At 42.3% G+C, this 21,642-nt stretch overlaps 1 pseudogene; it reads right to left on the bottom strand.

Annotated features, from left to right (window-relative positions):
* Nucleotides 1–18,809: 18,809 nt before the first annotated feature.
* LOC123749664 (dnaJ homolog subfamily C member 17 pseudogene) lies at nt 18,810–19,559 on the bottom strand (annotated as a pseudogene).
* Between the last annotated feature and the right edge of the window lie 2,083 nt (nt 19,560–21,642).

Below are 21,642 nucleotides of genomic sequence, written 5' to 3'. Positions count from 1 at the left end.
AACTGGAGTGGCAGTACAACACCACAGTAGTGATGGTGGTGGTACAGTGAACTAGAGTGGCAGCACAACACCACAGTTGTGATGGTGGTGGTACAGTGAACTAGAGTGGCAGCACAACACGACAGTAGTGATGGTGATGGTACAGTGAACTAGAGAGGCAGCAAAACACCACAGTAGTGATGGTGATGGTACAGTGAACTAGAGTGACAGCACAACACCACAGTAGTGATGGTACAGTGAACTAGAGTGGCAGCACAACACCACAGTAGTGATGGTGATGGTACAGTGAACTAGAGTGGCAGCACAACACCACAGTAGTGATGGTGGTGGTACAGTGAACTAGAATGGCAGCACAACACCACAGTAGTGATGGTACAGTGAACTAGAGTGGCAGCACTACACCGCAGTAGTGATGATGGTGGTACAGTGAACTACAATGGCAGCACAACACCACAGTAGTGATGGTGATGGTACAGTGAACTAGAGTGGCAGCACACCACCACAGTAGTGATGGTGATGGTACAGTGAATTAGAGTGGCAGGAAAACACCACAGTAGTGATGGTACAGTGAACTAGAGTGGCAGCAAAACACCACAGTAGTGATGATAAAGTGAACTAGAGTGGCAGCACAACACCACAGTAGTGATGGTGATGGTACAGTGAACTAGAGAGGCAGCAAAACACCACAGTAGTGATGGTGATGGTACAGTGAACTAGAGTGACAGCACAACACCACAGTAGTGATGGTACAGTGAACTAGAGTGGCAGCACAACACCACAGTAGTGATGGTGATGGTACAGTGAACTAGAGTGGCAGCACAACACCACAGTAGTGATGGTGGTGGTACAGTGAACTAGAATGGCAGCACAACACCACAGTAGTGATGGTACAGTGAACTAGAGTGGCAGCACTACACCGCAGTAGTGATGATGGTGGTACAGTGAACTACAATGGCAGCACAACACCACAGTAGTGATGGTGATGGTACAGTGAACTAGAGTGGCAGCACACCACCACAGTAGTGATGGTGATGGTACAGTGAATTAGAGTGGCAGGAAAACACCACAGTAGTGATGGTACAGTGAACTAGAGTGGCAGCACAACACCACAGTAGTGATGGTACAGTGAACTAGAGTGGCAGCACAACACCACAGTAGTGATGGTGGTGGTACAGTGAACTAGAGAGGTAGCACAACACCACAGTAGTGATGGTGGTGGTACAGTGAACTAGAGTGGCAGCACAACACGACAGTAGTGATGGTGATGGTACAGTGAACTAGAGTGGCAGCACAACACCACAGTAGTGATGATGGTGGTACAGTGAACTAGAGTGGCAGCACAACACCACAGTAGTGATGGTGATGGTACAGTGAACTAGAGTGACAGCACAACACCACAGAAGTGATGGTGGTGGTACAGTGAACTAGAGAGGCAGCACAACAACACAGTAGTGATGGTTGTGATACAGTGAACTAGAGTGGCAGCACAACACCACAGTAGTGATGGTGGTAGTACAGTGAACTAGAGTGGCAGCACAACACCACAGTCCACCACAGTCACCTCCGTAATGTCACTGTGGTTGACTGCTGCCCTCACCACATCCAGGCCGCTCACCACATCACCGAAGACATTTAACCACTGGACACCACCCTGGAGGTCCCTGGTGGTGATGGCGAACTGGGCACTCCTGGGACAACCCGGCCGCGACCTGGCCAACACAGCTCCTGCCCGGGCTGACTCCCGGTACTGCCCCTGGAGGTCAGGCAGCAGTGGGGCTCCTCCCTTACGATCATTACTCTCGTAGTCTCCGCCCCCCACACACTCCCCCGGCTCACCCTTGTGCCACACCTCCAACAGTTTAGTGTTGCGGTAGGTGTGGCCCCGCTGGCCCGTACACAACAACACAAACTGTCTGGCCAGCGGAGTGTCAGGGGTCAGCCGGATGGTGACCCGCCCTCTTGTTGACCCCGCCCACCCGAGGTCAAGGAACGCCAGGGTGCAGGAGGGCTCCAGCACGCCCACAACCTCACTCTCCTGCAGGAAATGAAATAAATCATGCTGATAACTATAACAAAATGTTATCATATTAGTTATGATAACTCAGTAAATCAGTAATGTCAGTAAGACTAGTGGGTGTAATAAAGTATCCTGGAGGGCGTGGGCGTCGGCGGGCGTGGGCTGACGCAGGAGTGGGTGGAGGTACAGCTGTCCGTCTTGTAGAGTTATCCTGGCGGAGCGGGGGCCATCTTGGTCTTCCTGGACGGCCAACACCCGGCCAGCCTCCACCAGCCTCTTGACGGGCTCCCTCATCCTGCGGAGGTCCTCAACCTGTGGACAGTGTCAGCCCCATTATCACCTGTGGTCAGTGTCAGTCCCATTATCACCAGTGGACAGTGTCAGCACCATTATCACCTGTGGTCAGTGTCAGCCCCATTATTACCTGTGGACAGTGTCAGCCCCATTATCACCTGTGGTCAGTGTCAGCCCCATTATCACCTGTGGTCAGTGTCAGTCCCATTATCACCTGTGGACAGTGTCAGCACCATTATCACCTGTGGTCAGTGTCAGCCCCATTATTACCTGTGGACAGTGTCAGCCCCATTATCACCTGTGGTCAGTGTCAGCCCCATTATCACCTGTGGACAGTGTCAGCACCATTATTACCTGTGGTCAGTGTCAGCACCATTATCACCTGTGGTCAGTGTCAGCCCCATTATTACCTGTGGACAGTGTCAGCCCCATTATCACCTGTGGTCAGTGTCAGTCCCATTATCACCTGTGGACAGTGTCAGCCCCATTATCACCTGTGGTCAGTGTCGGAAAATCCGACACCATTTAATATCATACAGATAATAGCTGTATTGTATAAACAAGTTACCCATAGAAAACGTAACTTGTAGTGGAATTACCGTCTATAGAAAACGGGATATCATCACCACATACTATTATAATTCACCAGCTATTTTGCTGGGAATTATTCTTAAATACATTAGTCTTTGGACTTTACCATCATAAAACCATCTTATATAAATTAACTTAATTATCAATATTAAAGTAGAGTAAATGTGACCCTTCTATCACTTTCTGAAATGTGGACAATGTAAGCCAGGCGTCAGAGTGAGAAGGAGGGCAGCCATTGTTTATATCGAGACCAGAGGCTCACACGGGAGCAAATTCAGCTCCTGTTAAATTTACTTGGACGTAGTGTTATGGAAACCAAAGGTGTACCATTGTCAACACGCTGTCTACAAATTCAAGTTAAGTGTCTATCCGAAACCCGTTTATCATTCATTTATGGCCATTAATGTCAGGATATAGGGTGACCCGGTTAGATCACGTGGAAGCCTCAAACTAAAGGTAATTAAGCCAGGTCTTCAATGTTCCATGTACTGTATAGTGTTTTCTCTGATATAGCTTGTCATATATAGGATTCTGGCTTCACAGCTAGCGCACTTTTGACAGGTCAAGACGAGGATGGAAGACTTTGTGCACCAGTTACTGGGTGAGGAAGCTACCTCAAAGAGGATAATTTGGTGTCTACACCCTAGTTATACCTGGTGGACTAACCTGCTGTACTATAAGATAAGGAACCTTTTCAATGTATGTAGTTAATACTGTAGTTTGATTGGCTGCATATATATAAATATAAACCCCCCTAATGTGTAGAGGATCGATTTGTGAGATTATGAGATTATTGCAGAAATACAGTCCACTTAACATTATACAAATTGCTATCGAAGTATATAAATTAACGTAAATATATATTCATATAAATTAAATAAATATAAATCTCACAGGTCGGTTCCCACAGTCAGTGTCAGCCCCATTATCACCTGTGGTCAGTGTCAGCCCCATTATCACCTGTGGTCAGTGTCAGCCCCATTATCACCTGTGGTCAGTGTCAGCCCCATTATCACCTGTGGTCAGTGTCAGCCCCATTATCACCTGTGGACAGTGTCAGCCCCATTATCACCTGTAGGCAGTGACAGCCCCATTATCACCTGTGGACAGTGTCAGCCCCATTATCACCTGTGGTCAGTGTCAGCCCCATTATTACCTGTGGACAGTGTCAGCCCCATTATCACCTGTGGTCAGTGTCAGCCCCATTATCACCTGTGGACAGTGTCAGCCCCATTATCACCAGTGGGCAGAGAGAGCCCCATTATCACCTGTGGTCAGTGTCAGCCCCATTATCACTTGTGATCAGCGTCAGCCCCATTATGACCTGTGGTCAGTGTCAGCCCCATTATGACCTGTGGACAGTGTCAGCCCCATTATCACCTGTGGTCAGTGTCAGCCCCATTATTACCTGTGGACAGTGTCAGCCCCATTATCACCTGTGGACAGTGTCAGCCCCATTATCACCTGTGGTCAGTGTCAGCCCCATTATGACCTGTGGTCAGTGTCAGCCCCATTATCACTAGTGGTCAGTGTCAGCCCCATTATCACCTGTGGTCAGTGTCAGCCCCATTATCACCTGTGGTCAGTGTCAGCCCCATTATCACCTGTGGTCAGTGTCAGCCCCATTATCACCAGTGGGCAGAGTCAGCCCCATTATCACCTGTGGTCACTGTCAGCCCCATTATCACCAGTAGGCAGTGTCAGCCTCATTATCACCTGTGGTCAGTGTCAGCCCCATTATCACCTGTGGTCAGTGTCAGCCCCATTATCACCTGTGGTCAGTGTCAGCCCCATTATCACCTGTGGACAGTGTCAGCCCCATTATGACCTGTGGTCAGTGTCAGCCCCATTATCACTAGTGGTCAGTGTCAGCCCCATTATGACCTGTGGTCAGTGTCAGCCCCATTATGACCTGTGGTCAGTGTCAGCCCCATTATGACCTGTGGTCAGTGTCAGCCCCATTATCACCTGTGGTCAGTGTCAGCCCCATTATGACCTGTGGTCAGTGTCAGCCCCATTATCACTAGTGGTCAGTGTCAGCCCCATTATCACCTGTGGTCAGTGTCAGCCCCATTATCACCTGTGGTCAGTGTCAGCCCCATTATGACCTGTGGTCAGTGTCAGCCCCATTATCACCTGTGGTCAGTGTCAGCCCCATTATCACCTGTGGTCACTGTCAGCCCCATTATCACCAGTGGGCAGTGTCAGCCCCATTATCACCTGTGGACAGTGTCAGCCCCATTATGACCTGTGGTCAGTGTCAGCCCCATTATGACCTGTGGTCAGTGTCAGCCCCATTATCACTAGTGGTCAGTGTCAGCCCCATTATCACCTGTGGACAGTGTCAGCCCCATTATCACCAGTTTGCAGAGTCAGCCCCATTATCACCTGTGGTCACTGTCAGCCCCATTATCACCTGTGGTCAGTGTCAGCCCCATTATCACCTGTGGTCAGTGACAGCCCCATTATGCTGGACCTGTAGCTCCAGCCCCCCCCCCTACTGGCAGGGGGTTGGTGCTGGACCTGTAGCACCAACCCCCCCCTCTACTGGCAGGGGGTTGGTGCTGGACCTGTAGCTCCAGCCCCCCTCAACTGGAAGGGGGGTTGTGCTAGACCTGTAGCTTCAGCCCCCCTCTACTGGCAGGGGGTTGTGCTGGACCTGTAACTTTAGCCCCCCTCTACTGGCAGGGGGGTTGGTGCTGAACCTGTAGCTCCAGTCCCCTCTACTGTCAAGAGGATGGTGCTGAACCAATAGTTCCAGCCCCCTCTACTCTCAGGGGGTTTATGCTGGACCTGTAGCTCCAACCCCCTCCCTACTGGCTGGGGGTTGGTGCTAGACCTGTAGCTCTAGCCCCCTTCTTCTGGCATGGGGTTAGTGTTGGATCTGTAGCTCCAGCCCCCCTCTACTGGCAGGGGGTTGGTTCTGGACCTGTAGCTCCAGCCCTTCAACTGGCAGGGGGTTGTTGCTGGACCTGTAGCTCCAGCCCCCCTCTACTAGAAGGGAGTTGGTGATGGACCTGTAGCTCCAGCCCTCCTCTACTGGCAGGGGGTTGGTGCTTGACCTGTAGCTCCAGCCCTCTTCTACTGGCAGGAGGTTGGTGCTGGACCTGTAGCTCCAGCCCTCCTCTACTGGCAGGGGGTTGGTGCTTGACCTGTAGCTCCAGCCCTCCTCTACTGGCAGGGGGTTGGTGCTTGACCTGTAGCTCTAGCCCTCCTCTACTGGCTGGGGTTGGTGCTTGACCTGTAGCTGCAGCCCCCCTCTACTGGCAGCGGGTTGATGCTGGACCTATAGCTCAAGCCCCCTCTCTACTGGCAGGGGGTTGGTGCAGGACCTGTAGCTCCAGGCCCCTCTCCAGGCAGGGGGTTCCTGCTAGACCTGAAGCTCTAGGCCCCCCCCACCTCTACTGGCAGGGGGTTGGAGATGGACCTGTAGCTCCAGCCATCCTCTATAGCCAGGGGGTTGGCCCTGAATCTGTAGCTCCACTCCGCCCTCTACTGGCAGGGGGTTGGTGCTGGACCTGTAGCTCCAGCCCCCCTCTACTGGCAGCGGGTTGATGCTGGACCTATAGCTCAAGCCCCCTCTCTACTGGCAGGGGGTTGGTGCAGGACCTGTAGCTCCAGGCCCCTCTCCAGGCAGGGGGTTCCTGCTAGACCTGAAGCTCTAGGCCCCCCCCCACCTCTACTGGCAGGGGGTTGGAGATGGACCTGTAGCTCCAGCCATCCTCTATAGCCAGGGGGTTGGCCCTGAATCTGTAGCTCCACTCCGCCCTCTACTGGCAGGGGGTTGGTGCTGGACCTGTAGCTCCAGCCCCCCTCTACTGGCAGGGGGTTGGCCCAGAATCTGTAGCTCCAGCCCCCTCTACTGGCAGGGGGTTGATGCTGGACCTGTAGCTCTAGCCCCGCCTATTACTGGCAGGGGGTTGGTGCTGGACCTGTAGCTGCAGCCCCCTCTACGGGCAGGGTGGGGTTGGTCCTGAACCAGTAACTCCAACCCCCCTCTACTGGCAGGGGGATGGTGCTGGACCTGTAGCTCCAGCCCCCTTCTACTGGCAGGGGGTTGGTGCTGGACCTGTAACTCCAGCCCCCCTCTACTAGGAGGGGGGTTGGTGCTGGAACTGTAGCTCCAGCCCCCCTCTACTGGCAGGGGGTTGGTGCTGAACCTGTAGCTCCAGGCCCCCTCTACTGGCAGGAGGTTGGTGCTGTAGCTGTAGCTCCAGCCCCCTCTACTGGCAAGGGGGTGGTCCTGGACCTGTAGCTCCAGTCCCCCCCCCCCTCTATTGGCATGGGGTTGGTCCTGGACCTGTAGCTCCAGTCCCCCCCCCCCCCTCTATTGGCATGGGGTTGGTCCTGGACCTGTAGCTCCAGCCCCCCTCTACAGTAGTGTAAACCGGGCCATAGACCGTCCCTTTTGCTTTTTCCCACGGCCGGTCTATTTTCAACTTTTTAGACCGTCCGTTTTGCTTTTTCCCACGGCCGGGCTATTTTCAACTTTTTAGACCGTCCGTTTTGCTTTTTCCCACGACCGGTCTATTTTCAACTTTTTAGACCGTCCGTTTTGCTTTTTCCCACGGCCGGGCTATTTTCAACTTTTTAGACCGTCCGTTTTGCTTTTTCCCACGGCCGGGCTATTTTCAACTTTTTAGACCGTCCGTTTTGCTTTTTCCCACGGCCGGTCTATTTTCAACGTTTTAGACCGTCCCTTTTGCTTTTTCCCACGGCCGGTCTATGGCGCCGGGCTATTTTCAACTTTTAGACCGTCCGTTTTTTCAGGGGCTGGTCTACGCACCCTGGGTTTTATACAAGTCGCTCTATGGCCCCTGCCATTTTCGCTCAAGGGGATTAAACGGCCGCCTCCAGTCATCCCCAAATTTCGTTAGCTTAGTGACCCTGCACAGGCATGTTAAAGGGGATTAAAAAGCCGGTCATTGGCCCCAGGGTTTTCTCGAATTTTCTTTCATGGCCTGACCCATGCACAGGCATAGCCAATGGTCAATGACGTCATCAACTTACCTGGGGATTAAAAGGCCGGCTCCTGGCCCCATCATATTTCGTTACCTGAGCAACCCTGCACAGGCATCGCTAATGGATAATGACGTCACCCCCGTCTTCATTTTCCCTGTATAAGTCCGTTTTCTGTTACAGTGTAATTATTCCCATTTTCAATATTTATAGCAAAGGGGGATTCAAATGCTGCCTTCTGTCAAGCCTAATGTGCAATGGCGTTAATCATTATAAGCTCGTTTTTCTCAATAAGGTATTGCCGTACTGTTTCCTATTGTCTAAGATCATTTTATAGCTAAGATTACATAATAATAACATAAGAAATGACTTCAAACCCTGTTTACAGAACCAGTATTTACCCAGGTCTTTTTCCTAAATCTTAAACTTATTCCAATTTATGTCCATTGTTTCATGTTCTGTCTAGTGTTGATAATTTTAGTAGTCTATTAATATTCCCCCTTTATCATGTCCATTCATTCACAGCTCTATCATGTCACCTCTATTTCTTTGCCTTTCTAGAGAATGTAATTTAAGCTTTGTCAATCTTTCTTCAGAAATTGCTTATTGAGCATAGGGCAAAATAAAAATGAAAACTTACTATCTTTCATTTGTATGAAAACAGTCCCCTGCCAGGCGTGGTGACTTCAATGCGATTTCAGTACTAATCCAACATTACTGTATAAACTAACAGTCCCCTGCCAGGCATGGTGACTTCAATGCAATTTCAGTAGTAATCCAATATTACTGCATAAACTCATAAATGGATATGCGCATCTCACATTCACTCAAGAACATACCTCCCTTACACCTTGCGGTAGCATATAACAAATCAAAATACTCATTCGGTGTACATATATAGGAATACTACATTCAGTAAAAGCAAGCCTCTCATGTTTCTTAAATAAGGCCTTCTGCAGTTGCCTTCTTTTTCTAACGTCATCATCCCTAATGCGGTGCGAGGCGCCAACGCCGTAAATGCGGATCCCAGGAGGTTCACACATAAGTGTGAACTCTTAATCTGGCTTAATACCTCAACTGTACTCTGTGCTTCATCAAAGTTGATATTCAGCTACAATGGCTCGTATTTTTGCTCATTGCTCATATTTTCTGATATTCATAAACCCAATCAAACCATTCTAACCTAACCTAACCTAACTTATTATATATAACAAACAAATGCATTCTACAGACCAGGTATTGTTGTTTTTGTTTGGCGACATCACGAAAAGCGACCTCAGGTATAGGGATAAGATATTGCTGGCCATTGACCAATGCGGCCTTTAGCGTTCTACTGACATATGTATTTAATGTTATTATTCAAAAATGAGTAGACTAGCCATCCCCACCTAACCTAATCAGAGGACTAAGAATATACATTTTAGTCATCCACAACTGTAATCATTATTCAGTGATAAGTTCAAAAGTATAACAGCAGCCCAAATGTCGTACTGCAATTTAAGCAGAATCGTACATCTGGCAGCATAGCAGGTGAGCTGAACATAAGAATAAAGGTAACTGCAGAGGTCCTATTGGCACATACGAGGCAGCTCCTATATATTTCCACCCAATCTCATTCATGTCCACCCTATGCTTAAAACAACCAAGGGATCCCACTTAAAGCATTTGTTTACAATAATAGTTTTAATAAATAGCTCTTATTCTAGTTTTATACACAACAGCAATTATGAAACCCTATAGCTAGATATTCTACTATAATCCACAAGTAGTTACCACACATCTGGCAGTACAGCGGATTAGTGGCTGTGTTCATAGGCTAGTCAACTGTCCTCACATCCATCAAATAGCTATCCAAATGTCGCACCTCAATTCATCCATCTAGCAACTCAGCTGGATGCTAGCCACTATATTCATAGGCTAATCATTTCTACACCTCAAAAAATCCTAGATTTGCTACGCAAATCAGGTAACTTGTTTCTAAACCAACAGTCGCAAATACAAGCATACATACCTACTCATACTCCACAACCTATACATTCATAGAGAATAGCCTAGTTTTTTGCCACCATTTCCCCATTAATCAGATGCAATTTATGCCATGCACACAGAAAATACAGCATCTACACACCAAATATGCCATTTATTCGCAAAATATATTATTTACACTCAAAATATGCCATCACACAAAAATATGTCATTTATAGACAAAAATATAACATTTACATGCAAAAATATGTCAGTTGGACATGAAAATGTAGCATTTACACAATACTGCATGGACACTCAGAGTATGACATTTACACAAAGTACAGTATTTTGCACAAATATATCAAAATGCTTATGCATTTAGACAATCAAAAATGCGCTTTCACTAAAATTACACAATTTCACAAACATAATTTTCACGAAATACCCACACATTGTCTCATAAACCAAAATACACTTACACCATGAAGATCTATTTTATCAGATTACAGAGCTTACACAAAATACACAATATTCACACACAAATACAGTTGCACCAGTTCCACTTCAACAAATATTAAAAACACAACTTGCATAAATGCACTATTATCACAAAAATTATTATAAAACATGGACAATTATTACACAGTTTGTGTAATTATTTTACATCTTTGCACAATTAATACAAGAAAACTTGCTATATAATTACTCAACTTGCACAATGACAATCAATACACAAAGGTATAAATAAACAATTCGTCCATATGCAATTACACAACATGCGCAATTAATACACAACTTATACAAATATTACACATCTTTCATAATTATTACACAACTTGTACAAATGCGTATCTAGCACAAATACGTACAATACACAACTACCCCAAATACGAAAATACACAACTAGCATAAATACACGATTTACACAAATACAATTGCGACATTTACACAACTCGCTCAAAAATATAACCAATACACAACTTACCAAAATATGAACAATACACAACTTACCAAATATGAACAATACATAACTAGCACATATTCATTAAATACACAACTAAGCAATTTCCGCAAATACACATACAAAAACATATACAATTAATACATACAACTTTCACAAAACAATACACAATTTATAGAAATATAATCAATACATAATTGCAATAATCATACGACTTATGCAAAATACATAATCTGCACAATTAATACACAAGTATATTAATTGTGCTATATATGTACAAACACAACCAACTAAGTCAAACAATACACAATTTGCATGATATTTTTCTGGGTATATTTAGGACATTAATTATAATATGCTGAGTTTAACCAACTCCCCAAAAGTCAGAATTTCACATATAAAAATGGTGCATATGACTTCCTATCTCAATATATAACACATTCTTTTTCCATTAAGATATCAACATTATTAGTGCTAAACTATTCATCTAACATATGTCCACTGTTTTAATGTCTAATTAATACCTTCCTTGTTACATCCTCTCCAATCAGACCACCCATATTTATGTATTTATTCAAATCATCTAACAGACTTATTTGTTCTAGCCTTAGTTATGTTAGGGCAGGTGGGGTTAGGTGAAGTCAGTATTTTCTATGATAATTTTAGACAAATTTGCTATATCTTATCAAAATGCATCTTGTTAAAACTTAAATTCATCTAAATCTATAAAAAATATACTTCGCAAATTTGACTAAATTCAACCTAGCTAAACTAAATATGAGCATCCCATATCCTCACATACAAGCCTATGTCGCCTCTGTCCATACATTATATGAGTCTGCCATATAGCTCGAACCCCAAATAGGAAAATTTACACTATTTCATAAACATGCTAGTTCATTACCCTAAGATATTATATATGTCCTTCCCTACACGACCTCACCTAACCTGACCTGGCATAATCAAACCTAGATTTAGTTCAAGTTGGTGAAATTTAAGCTATGCCACTTTAATTCGACATAATTTATGGCAATTTCCACCAAATATACCCAAATGTTGCGTAGCATAGCACTGCCAAAGCCCATTTTCTTCTATTCCATACTACCCTACACAACCTCACCTAACCTGACCTAGCATATCCAAACCTGGATTTGGTTAAAGTTGGCGAAATTTATGCTATGCCACCTAAATATGACCTAATTTAAGGCAATTTCCACCAAATATACCCAAATGTTGTGTATCATAGCATTACCAAAGCCCATTTTTACCTACATTTTCTCCTATTCCATCCTACCCTACACAACCTCACCTAACCTATCATATCCAAACCTGGATTTGGTTAAAGTCTGCGAAATTTAAGCTATCCCACATAAATTCGACCTAATTTAAGGCAATTCCCACCAAATATCCCCAAATGTTGCGTATCACAGCACTGCCAAAGCCCATTTTTACCTACATTTTCTCCTATTCCATCCTACCCTATGCAACCTTACCTAACCTATCCTACCATATCCAAACCTAGATTTGGTTGAAGTCTGCGAAATTTAAGCTATCCCACCTAAATTCTATCTAATTTAAGGCAATTCCCACCAAATATATCCAAATGTTCTGTATCACAGCACTGCCAAAGCCCATTTTTACCTACATTTTCTCCTATTCCATCGTACCCTACGCAACCTTACCTAACCTATCCTAGCATATCCAAACCTAGATTTGGTTAAAGTCGGCGAAATTTAAGTTATCCCATATAAATTTGACCTAATTTAAGACAATTTCCACCAAATATACCCAAAAATGTTTTGGAACATAGCACGGCCAAAGCTCATTTTAGCTGAGTTTTCACCTATTCCAACCTGCCCTAGACAACCCTACCCATTCTCTCCTGGCATATCCAAAGTCAGATTTGATTATAGTTGGCAAAATTTATGCCTTTCCCACCTAAATTTTACCTAATTTATGCCAATTTCCACCGAATATACCCAAATGTTTTGTATATTAGCATGGTCAAAGTTCATTTCACCCAAGTTTTTCACCTATTCCATCTTACCTTACACAGCCTTACCTAACCTGACCTAGCATATCCCAAGCTAGATTTGATTAGAGTTCGTGAAATTTATGCTGACTCACCTAAATTCAACCTAATTTAAGACAATTTCTACCCAATATACCCAAAATGATTTGTTACATAGCTCAGCCAAAGACCATTTTACCCGAGTTTTCACATATTCCAACCTACCCTACATAGCCTTACCTATCCCTGACCTAGCAGATTTGATTAAAGTTGGGTTAATTTAAGCTATCGCCATCAAATTGGAGACAATTTCCACCAAATATGCCTAATTGTTGTGTATCATAGCACAGCCAAAACCCATTTTACCCACATTTTCATCCATTCCATCTAAACCTGGACCTAGCCTCTGATACTACATATACTCAGGGAAGTGATGTTTTTTGGATATGAACCTAAATGCCCGTGCCTAACCTGCAAGAGTCTTGGAGCTTTGTTGAATATTTTATCTATTTTTCTTCAAAAATTGAAGTTTTGGATATGAACCTATCCGCACTGTGCCTAACCTGCTAGGTTCTTTGTTGAACATTGTAACCATATTCATAGAAAAGTGATGTTTTGGATATGGACCTAAGAGCCCCTCTCCTTTAAAACTTGGAACTGTGTTCAATATTGTAGATATAGTGTTGGGTATGTGTTTAGTTTTTACACATCAACCCAACCGTCCTGGACCTAACCTCCCTTCCTCTAACTTCAAATTTATCGTAAATATGGAAGGACGTGTTGTTTGTGCAACAACCCAACCGTCCTTGACCTAACCTCCATTTATCAAACTTCAAATTTATTGTATTTATGGGAAGAAGGTGTTGTTTATGCATCAACCCAACCTCCCTGGACCTAACCTCTGATACACGAATCTTGGTTCAACATTGCATCATACTCGTAGCATATTTTATTTCACATAATTCATCCATCCTCAACCTAACCTCTATTACCTGAGGGAGGAAGGTTAATGGAAAACATGATAATAATGGGAATTTTCTCTACATCAGTTCGACTTAACCATCCTTAGTTAGAAAGGGATATAACTCACCAAAACTATTTAATTACCATTTACCTTATTTTCCTTATCTTCCACGAACTCTAATCAAATCTAGCTTGGGATATGCTAGGTCAGGTTAGGTAAGGCTGTGTAAGGTAAGATGGAATAGGTGAAAAACTTGGGTGAAATGAACTTTGACCATGCTAAGATACAAAACATTTGGGTATATTCGGTGGAAATTGGCATAAATTAGGTAAAATTTAGGTGGGAAAGGCATAAATTTTTCCAACTACCTTCTGAAGATGTATTTAATATACGAAACTACTTAAGGAAATTTCCTGTTTCATTTTTCCTCCGTGGTCTGACATTGTCATAAATATATATATATATGTCGTACCTAGTAGCCAGAACGAACTTCTCAGCCTACTATTCAAGGCCCAATTTGCCTAATAAGTCAAGTTTTCATGAATTAATTGTTTTTCGACTACCTAACCTAACCTAACCTAACTTTTTCTGCTACCTAACCTAACCTAACCTATAAAGATAGGTTAGGTTAGGTTAGGTAGGGTTGGTTAGGTTCGGTCATATATCTACGTTAATTTTAACTCAAATAAAAAAAAATTGACCTCATACATAATGAAATGGGTAGCTTTATCATTTCATAAGAAAAAAATTAGAGAAAATATATTATTTCAGGAAAACTTGGCTTATTAGGCAAATCGGGCCTTGCATAGTAGGCCGAATACGACGTTCTGGCTACTAGGTACGACATATATATATATATATATATATATATATATATATATATATATATATATATATATATATATATATATATATATATATAATATATATATATATATATATATATATATATATATATATATATATATATATATATATATAATATATATATATATATATATATATATATATATATATATATATATATATATATATATGTCGTACCTAGTAGCCAGAACGCACTTCTCAGCCTACTATGCAAGGCCCGATTTGACTAATAAGCCAAGTTTTCAAGAATTAATATATTTTCTCAAATTTTTTTCTTATGAAATGATAAAGCTACCCATTTCATTATGAATGAGGTCAATTTTTTTTATTGAAGTTAAAATTAACGTAGATATATGACCAAACCTAACCAACCCTACCTAACCTAACCTAACCTATCTTTGTAGGTTAGGTTAGGTTAGGTAGCCGAAAATGTTAGGTTAGGTTAGGTTAGGTAGGTTAGGTTGTCGAAAAAACTTTAATTCATGAAAACTTGGCTTATTAGGCAAATCGGGCCTTGCATAGTAAGCTGAGAAGTGCGTTCTGGCTACTAGGTACGACATATATATATATATATATATATATATATATATATATATATATATATATATATATGCAGTAATATTGCATATATATATGCAGTAATATTGGATTACTACTGAAAATCACATTGAAGTCACCATGCCTGGCAGGAGACTGATAGTTTATACAGTAATATTGGATTAGTACTGAAATCGCATTGAAGTCACCACGCCTGGCAGGGGACTGTTTTCATACAAATGAAAGATAGTAAGTTTTCATTTTTATTTTGCCCTATGCTCAATAAGCAATTTCTGAAGAAAGATTGACAATGCTTAAATTACATTCTCTAGAAAGGCAAAGAAATAGAGGTGACATGATAGAGCTGTGAATGAATGGACATGATAAAGGGGGAATATTAATAGACTATTAAAATTATCAACACTAGACAGAACATGAAACAATGGACATAAATTGGAATAAGTTTTAGATTTAGATTTAGGAAAAAGACCTGGGTAAATACTGGTTCTGTAAACAGGGTTTGAACTCATTTCTTATGTTATTATGTAATCTTAGCTATAAAATGATCTTAGACAATGGGAAACCGTACGGCAATACCTTATTGAGAAAAACGAGCTTATAATGATTAACACCATTGCACATTAGGCTTGACAGAAGGCAGCATTTGTATCCCCCTTTGCTATAAACATTAAAAATGGGAATAAACATACTATAACAGAAAACGGACTTATTCAGGGAAGAAGAAGACGGGGTGACTATTAGCAATGCCTGTGCGAAATATGATGGGGCCAGGAGCCGGCCTTTTAATCCCCAGGTAAGTTGATGACGTCATTGACCATTAGCAATGCCCGTGCATGGCTCACCGGGCTAACGAAAAAACATGGGGCCATAACGTGTCCCTTAAATCTCACCGGGGTAACGAAAAAACATGGGGCCATAACGTGTCCCTTAAATCTCACCGGGGTAACGAAAAAACATGGGGCCATAACGTGTCCCTTAGGAAAAGCAAAACGGACACGTTATGGCCTGGTTTACACTACTGGTGAGTGGTGACGCCTGGGTGGTGTTTGGCCGAGCTGGGTGATTGGTGACGCCTGGGTGGTGTTTGGCCGGGCTGGGTGAGTGGTGACGCCTGGGTCTGAGATTTGCTACTACCGCGGGAGTTACTCGTCAAGTAGTTAAGGTGTGTGGAGGCACTACTCGAGATGCCTCTTGTAGGGAGGTCTGGGGAAGGCTTCAGCCTGGATATTGAATGCCTTGGTCGACTTTGAGGTAGCGGTACCAGCCCAATCCTTTATTTTATATAAAAATTTAACCAGTGCCTCAAAAAAATATTCAAAATCTACCCTATCTATAGAATTTAAAATCTGCAGATTGTATCGAAATAATCGGCATAATTCAAATGCTGAATCCAGTTATCTGACACCCGACTGTAATGCTGTTTATAGTCCAGCAATCTTCCCAATACACCTGGAAGAAAAATTCAATACTCAGAATTGATATAACTAAATTCAATATTGCAACCACTATCACAAAATCTGGCCAACAAATATCATTGGCCATCGGCGTCCATCAACGTGTTTCGTCATGAACGCGTAACACAAGAATTCCAATACATGCTGAAATCTCACTGCTTCAGGAGAAGAACACTGAACTCTTCAAGTTCATTCATGTGTTCCAGTCACCATCTGTGGTCACTTTTTGCCACATGTCACTTAATTATCAAACCTAACATTCAAAATCAATGTCCAAAATGACATTCTGACAATCTTACAAATGTGTTTATTATCAATACTACTTTTAATATCACAGTTCTCAAATGAGTACGCAGCAACAAAATGTGTACATACTTCCAGCTAAGAGTATAAAGTTAATGTTGTCAACCCCTCTTGCACCAATGAATGTGGAGCAAGAAAATGACAATTATCATTTTCCAGAGCCTACGTCCTAGACACATTGCAATAACTCTCATACTAGAGAGCTCTATCTCGAGAACAGGTCCATGTGAAAAAATTGTACATTTCCACTTTAATAGAATTTCACTACTATATTTCTAGTTTTCAACATTTAGGTTTTCCAAAATTACATTCCTAGGTATTCAGAGATCTTAATTTTTTCAGAAATTGAATACAATAACAAAATAGAGCAAACATAACATTTTAACATTATTACACAACAAATGTTAAAAAAAAATCTGTTAGACCAGTGACGTGTAGTTGATTGTAGTTTCGACGACCACAAATTTTAGAATGTGGAGAATCCTCGTCCTCTTGTACACCATTCCGGTTTCTGCTGAAGAATGATAGAACTATCCGACCAGATAGCACGACCGACAGGTGACAGTCTGTGGCTGGCTGCAGCCTGCTGGGTGAACCTTGCTAAAGAGACACGGCTCAATTTTCAACTCGAGGTCACAAAACAGTAATGATGGATGAGACTGAAACAACAGGTGACCACAGTAGAACAGGACGTAGATGTACAACGGTCTCTCCCTCTCTCTCGGGACGGAAGCGGCTTCAGTGTCGTTGAGTTTATTGGAATAAGTGCACCTTAATCAAGCACCACAATTAGATGGTGAGGAATTATTACTTGACATCTTCCAGGCACCTGTAGGGTATTTCCTGGTAGGATGTGACATCCCACGGACACTTTAATGAATTTTACAAAATGTGGTGGGCAACTTTTGCTTGGTCAGTGCATACATCCCACATGACCTCTTATTAGTGTCTGGAAGAGACATGAAAAGTAATTTTGGGTAATTTACGCTATACTTCTGCTTCCTTTTAATTAAAGCCACTAATGGAGGATGGTCGACCATTTCAACATAAAAAATCTTTCCCAGCTACAATCTGCAGTTCCTCGCAACTTTTGTGCAGACTAGGAGTAATCAAATCTTTTCAAGAAATCCATACCGATTAAAATGTCTCTAGAAAACTTACTTATGTCAAAGTTATCTTGTCCCAAGATGTCTATCTTTTGCCCATTAAATTTTTGCCCAGTCAAATTATTTCCACAACTCCTAAGGTAAAATGTCTCAACTTGTTGAAGGCTGAATTTTTCGTGAAATTTCCTTTACTGCCAGTGTTCACAAATGCCGTCCATTTCGCACCTTCCCCCTTTGCTTCAAAAGTAGATCTACTGTTATGGGGGGTCTCATGGCTGCTCTGTGAGGGGTAATTAATAATTAATAATAAAGGGGAATATATTAATCGAACCTACATCCAAGAGTATCCCAGACGTAGGGATCTGAGTGTCTATCACTCTAGCAGTTCCCACCTACCACTCTTGTGGTGTCTACCACCCTTCTCTAAGGAACAGAGAAGTATGCCTCCGCAGACAGAGACATGCAACACACATAATGGGAAAATAAAACTAAGTAAGAAGTATTTGAAGGTCAAGACAAATCAAGACAACATGAGATATATATTTTTGTACAAATTATAAAAGATTATTTTCATCCAAAGCAATCAAACAACTTGTTTATTATTATAAAATTTGATTGAGAAACATTTAACTGGTTTGGCTCACATTCTCTACTGATTCACGACAACTAGATTCAAAGTTTAAATTGGATTTGTCCTTACACTCATAATTTTTAGGATTTTTTTTGGAGGATATGAGGCTTTTTGTGAGGTGCCTCTCACATGTGTGTAACTTTTACTGGTTTGCCAGTTTGACCTCTCTCAAACTGCACTGCCATATCCGCTGCATTTTTGGTCTTATATTCTATTAATGCTGTTCCTTTTCTATTTTTCTGCACCATAACCAGAGCATTGATGTCTCCCCACTTATAGAAGAGTTGGTTAATTTCCTGCTGGGAATACCCTGGCCAATCGTCTGTTGACATCCACTTAACTTTAACTTTGTGACCCCGTGTGTCCATAGCTGGAGGTTCACTGCTTTTGGAGACTTTAGATGAACTCCGAAAAAGCTCTGCCCCTACCTCCCTATTTACTCGATCCAGTTCCTCCAAAATAAGTTGCTCGCCCTCCTTGTCCAATCTTTTCAATTCACGTCGAAACTGTTCTTCTTGTGACATATCTTGCTGTTCCCTACTGCGTTGAACACGTCGTTCCCGTTCCTCCAAATCTGACCTTAGTTTCTGTGATCTGGTAACATGTTCACGGGCTCTGGCAGCTGCTGCTTTACGACTCTTGAGGGTCTTGTCATATGCTTTACGTGTTCCTGGATCTAACAAAATCTCAAGAATTTTCTTAAGTTTGTCAAATTCATCAGTAGCGAATGGGTTATCTGGATTCTTATCCGGATGACATTTAAGAGCTCTTTGTCTGTACGATTTCTTAATCTCCTTTTCCTCGGCATCAATAGTTATCCCCAGAATTTGATAGAAGTCCAGTTTCGATAGTTTCGTATTATGTTCCTGCGACATAACGTCCTCAATGCGTCACTACCACTTTCACAAGAGCTAATATTTTCGACAGCTGCTTCTTATGTTTTATTACGCGTTTCTGGAGCGAATGATCTCTGTCCTCAGCTTGCTGTCAACAGTCATATGTAAAGACGTCAAATGTTAGTTAATTTATATCCTACGTACATCTCACTGGGAGGAGACATGTAGCATCTCTCTCAATGTAAAAACATAGTCCTGGAACCTCTGTTAATCATAATATATATAAATTATTTAGATTCAGGTTTGAACATAGGATCATAAGAATAAAGCTCTGGTTAGCCCCATTTAGATTATGCAGTTCAGTTTTGGTCGCCGTACTATAGAATGGATATAATTTCACTTGAACGTGTCCAACGTAGGATGACTAACTTAATTAAGAACATAAGAACAAAGGTAACTGCAGAAGGCCTATTGGCCCATACGAGGCAGCTCCTATTCTATAACCACCTAATCCCACTCATATACTTGTCCAACCCGCGCTTGAAACAATCGAGGGACACCACCTCCACCACGTTACGCGACAATTGGTTCCACGAATCAACAACCCTGTTTGTTGTATTTACCCAAGTCTTTCCTAAATCTAAACTTATCCAATTTATACCCATTGTTTCGTGTTCTGTCTTGTGTTGATATTTTTAATACCCTATTAATATCCCCCGTGTTATGTTTCCCTACCGATTTTACGAAAATCGGTAGGGAAATTAATTCGGAGGAGGACTCACTATCACTTCAAGTTGATCTAGATAGGGTTTTGAAATGGTCAAAGGATTGGCAGATGCAGTTTAATGCTGATAAATGTAAAGTTCTGAGGTTAGGTAATGATGATAGAGTTACAAGATACGAGCTAGATGGTGTTGTGATTGCGAAGTCGGATTGCGAAAGGGATCTGGGAGTTATGATTAGTAAGAATTTAAAACAAAAGGATCAATGCATAAATGTTCGTAATAAGGCAAATCGGACACTTGGATTTATTAATCGCAGCGTTAGTAACAAGACACCTGGTGTGGTTCTCAAGCTATATCTTGCTCTAGTTAGGCCCCATTTAGATTATGCAGTTCAGTTTTGGTCGCCATATTATAGAATGGATATAAATTCACTTGAACGTGTCCAGCGTAGGATGACTAAGTTAATTCCCCAAATTAGAAATCTTTCATATGAAGAAAGATTAACAAAGCTTAAGTTGCATTCACTGGAAAGGCGAAGAGTTAGGGGTGACATGATAGAGGTTTACAAGTGGATGAATGGACATAACCGGGGGGATATTAATAGGGTATTAAAAGTATCAACACAGGACAGAACACGAAACAATGGATATAAATTGGATAAGTTTAGATTTAGGAAAGACTTGGGTAAATACTGGTTCAGTAACAGGGTTGTTGATTTGTGGAACCAATTGCCGCGTAACATTGTGGAGGTGCGGTCCCTCGATTGTTTCAAGCACGGGTTGGACAAGTATATGAGTGGGATTGGGTGGTTATAGAATAGGAGCTGCCTCGTATGGGCCAATAGGCCTTCTGCAGTTACCTTTGTTCTTATGTTCTTATGTCCATTCATCCACTTGTAAACCTCTATCATGTCACCCCTAACTCTTCGCCTTTCCAGTGAATGCAACTTAAGCTTTGTTAATCTTTCTTCATATGAAAGATTTCTAATTTGGGGAATTAACTTAGTCATCCTACGTTGGACACGTTCAAGTGAATTTATATCCATTCTATAATACGGCGACCAAAACTGAACTGCATAATATAAATGGGGCCTAACCAGTGAAAGATATAGAAAGATATATTAAGAACCACACCACGTGTCTTGTTACTAACGCTTCGATTAATAAATCCCAGTGTCCTATTCGCCTTATTACGAACATTTATGCATTGATCCTTTTGTTTTAAATTCTTACTAATCATAACTCCCAGATCCCTTTCGCAATCTCAACACCATCTAGCTCGTATCTTGTAACTCTATCATCATTACCTAGCCTCAGAACTTTACATTTATCAGCATTAAACTGCATTTGCCAATCATTTGACCATTTCAAAACCCTATCTAGATCAACTTGAAGTGA

Source organism: Procambarus clarkii, unplaced genomic scaffold, assembly GCF_040958095.1.
Source record: "Procambarus clarkii isolate CNS0578487 unplaced genomic scaffold, FALCON_Pclarkii_2.0 HiC_scaffold_499, whole genome shotgun sequence".
NCBI lineage: Eukaryota > Metazoa > Arthropoda > Malacostraca > Decapoda > Cambaridae > Procambarus > Procambarus clarkii.
This window is presented reverse-complemented; position numbering and strand designations above follow the sequence as displayed.